At 32.6% G+C, this 3,974-nt stretch overlaps 1 pseudogene; it reads left to right on the top strand.

Moving 5' to 3' along the window:
• The first annotated feature begins 1,855 nt into the window (after positions 1–1,855).
• LOC148473842 (peptidylaminoacyl-L/D-isomerase pseudogene) lies at positions 1,856–3,114 on the top strand (annotated as a pseudogene).
• The last annotated feature ends 860 nt before the right edge of the window (positions 3,115–3,974 follow it).

The following is a 3,974-nucleotide window of genomic DNA, read 5'->3' as shown; positions in this document are numbered from 1 at the left end:
CATTTTGTAAATAACTTATTGGATTGTCACTTATATAAAACCACTGTAAAAACTGGCACTCCTAGGTCCGAATGTCACACAATGAATCCCTGGTGCCTTCCTAAAACTATAAGTACAGAAACACATGTCCATCATAAGAAAGATGCAGGAGGCACTCTGGGACTTGTTTAATACAAAAGTTTCTTCAAGTCCCTTAATATACAGTACATATTAAGGGACATTCAATGTATGCACATAAATAGTTCATTTATGTTAACACCATGTAAAGAAAAAGGATGAATTTTACTATTTACTATTTGCAATACTATTACCAGTGGAATTTGTATATCTTTATAGATCACTAATATTCCAAAAATTGTGGCCCCAGATTCTTCATATGCATTCCAATATTTGATTGTATCAAATTAATTCAGTTTACTTACAACTTCTGTTCTGTGCTTAATATATGTTATATTTCATATTCAGTAATATTCACTTAGTATTGAGTACACTGATTTCATAAATAATTTAAATTAGTAATATCTGCCAACACCCCTATGTTCTTTTTTATCTTCATGGTAGATGACTACAATACTATCTTTGAAAAAGTGGTTTATTTTATTCACCGACACATAGGAAAATTGTTGTTATTGTTCAACAGCCCTTAGATATCAGATTAGTGTTGGCTCTATACTTCAATACATGAATCTGTCTATGTCTGGAAGCTACAGATAATAATTATCAATGTTTATGTTATAAACTATAAAATTACCACTAGAAGAGAGAGACCTACAGAGCCACTGTGGACCATAGAGGGAATTTAAAGTACTGATTTTATTATTCTTGCACAGTAATTCTGTATATTTTTATATCAATTAGTTATACAAGTGTTGCCTAAATGTAATTTAAATAAATCAGCTCTAGTGAGTAATTCTTTATTTTTATTCATAATAAAGTTATACCTAACAACATAAACTTCCTGACATTTTTATTTTTTCTGTCAAAGGAAAATTGCCACTTAGATTTGGAAAACAGATTAGGCACATAAATTAACAATTTAATAAAACCTAATTAATGCGATCAATTTCTAAAATAGATGTTTTACTTTATCTTAGTGAAATGTTTTAAACATAAATACTCTACCTGGGGGGAGATTTTCACTGAAGACAAGCAATTTTTAGTTCAGTTAACTAGATTTTAGTGGGGGGCAAGAAATAAGAATTCATTAAGCTGCTAATTTCTTTCTACTAGTATTTCTAGTAGTGTTGTTCCAGAAGAAAGTTACATAAAAAAGGCATTTATTAATAAATAATAAGAGTTGAAAGAAAAATACACAAAGGGCAATTTAATTATTTTCTTAAAACAAGCATCCAAAAAATGCATTTTTATGAAGTTTGTGAATTGGCCATCTCATCCTCTTCTGATAAATAACTGATCGTAGCAAATAAATATAACATAAAAAACCTATTTCTGAGATGATAGGAGAAAGTTTTACAAATATACTTGACCAACTAAAGTTAACTAAATTAAATTTCATAAGCCAAGTTTCAGTATAGGGTTATTTAAGTTCTAATTTGTGTGAATTCATGTTAGTGAAGCCACTAGAAATTATTTATATTGAACTGTTTGTTGTACGTTTGTTCATGGTGCTGGAAACATGTTATAAAAATCACAGGATTTGTTTAAAAATGTTATCACAAATTATTATACTTATAATAAATTACTTTGCTGTTTATATGCACAACTCTGAATTTATCATTGCTTCTTTTTATAACTAATATTTTACTAATGGTTTTTGTTGTGGGATGTTACATAATGCATCACTTGACCCATTAAAATGCAGTCAGATAAAAGACATATAGATACAAATTGAAGAATGACTTTTATTGCAGGTTCGAATGTTATTTCACTTGGAAGAGACTTCGTCACAGTATTCTTGCAGAATCAAAACTCCAATGAGATCCCTGAGCAGCAAAATCTCATTTCTGGAACTGTTCCTGACACCGTGGTTTCTGTTTCTGTACTCAAGTCTGATTTTAAGAAGAATGTGACAGTTTCAAAAGGAACAACAATACCAGTTACTATAACAAATCCTGTAGAACCAAAAGGATCTGGAATGTCCCAAAATGCTGTGGTCATTACAGCTAATGCAGATGTCACTGTAATGACTCATAATTATAAAAAATTAGTGGTGATATGGCTTTGATTTATCCCAGTCATCAGTGGGGACGGGAGTATTATATCATTACCCCTCCAAATGGACCTGTCAATCAATATATGCAGTTCTCTGTGATTTCACATAAAAGTGCAACAACAGTTAACATCTACATAGAAGGAGAAGTAACACTGAAAGGAAAGAGTTATAAAAAGGGAGACAAGATGACATTGAACCTAGAGCCTTTCCAATCGGTGCAAATTCAGAGTAAAGATGATCTCTCAGGCACCAGAGTGGTTTCTGACTATCCTGTTGCTGTCATAACAGGGCACACATGTGCTCAGAATAGCGGAGGTTGCAGCCATGTCTATGAACAGCTCCAACCTTTTACTTGTTGGGGAACTACATTCTTTGTCCCAGCAATGTCCTTCCAGGCTTAATATGATATTGTTTACATTTTGGCTTCCAAAGTCACTTCCATTCAGTACCAGTCTGGTGAAAACAAAGTAAAGACTAATGTGAAAGCTGGAGAACTGAATCAGGTTAATCTAACTTTATCATCACCACTGTCTATCCAAAGCACAAATAAAATTCATGTCTTACTTTCTGGCACAGGTGGAAGCCACGAAAGCAAACAATTTGGCTCATTCCTTACCAAAATACGCAATATTAATTTATTTGCCTCCGGATATAACATCATTGGACAGTTGGGTTTTGACAATAATTTGGCTATTATTACAATCAAAACCTCAGATATTTCTGGGATCACTTTTAATAGGAAAGTTCTAACAAATATTACATGGAATGTATTTCCTGGATCTGAATACTCCTGGTCAGAATACAGTTATGGTTCAGGTGCCACTTCCAATGTGGTTGAACACTCTACATCCTCCTTTGGTCTCTTAACCATTGGCTACTCCATGAACATGGCCTATGGATCTGTAGCACCCAGTATAAAGGGTACATTTTCCCAAATTTAATTTCGATTAAAGTTTATTTCAAATTCATTTGAAGTAAAGGTACTGTGCTGTGCTATTAAAACAAAACTATTGTTAAAAAGGGGGAGAAAATTGTGTATAGACTGAGTTTAGTAGTCTTACCATGGGACTGATGTAGAGTTTGATTAATTTTGCATAATAAAAAGCAAACTCTTTTTTTTTGCTTCAGTTGCAGAACTGCAGACATCCCATGATGCATCCATCTTTGTAAGGGTAGCATACGCGCCTGTTATAGACCATGAAAGAACAGTGTTATATGCACCAGAATTAGACCAGGACAGAACAGTATAATAAGCACTTTTACATCAGGAGAATTGGCTCAACAGGTTTAGCAAATAAATGCTAAAGACACAATTAATACCAAAAATAGTACTTTAATGATGTTTTAACACAATATAATCTATGTCTGACCAATATTATAAATAATTAATAAAGTTGCATGCACCATGTAAGATATATTTTAATACAGATGCAAAAACAGAAATAAAGTCATTTTTAAGTTCAATGAAATTGAAAAATATGTTGTCTTCACCCTGAAAAATTAAAAGGAAATCTGATTTCTTGCCATGGACCTGTTGCAAATATCAGATAAATTAGACAAATAGATCCCAGCACTGTGAGTATGTATAGATAGTCTGCATTCTAGCACCCTGCACCTCTTATAACCTGTGCAGTTTCCCTTTCCTAAGAAAAAGAGAAGGATTCTGCACAGAACTGGAAGTGGATTCAATAACGTATACCAACCATTCAATATTAATAGTATAATTTCTATAATCACTAATTGTTGGTGGTGCTCCCAAAGCCCAATATGTACATATTGAAGATCAAAGAGAAAAAAAAGT

The sequence above is a fragment of the Taudactylus pleione genome, unplaced genomic scaffold (genome assembly GCF_031769625.1).
Source record: "Taudactylus pleione unplaced genomic scaffold, aTauple2 ptg000906l, whole genome shotgun sequence".
Lineage (NCBI taxonomy): Eukaryota > Metazoa > Chordata > Amphibia > Anura > Myobatrachidae > Taudactylus > Taudactylus pleione.
Note: the sequence above shows the minus strand (reverse complement) of the source record. Positions and strands in the feature narration are given on the sequence as shown.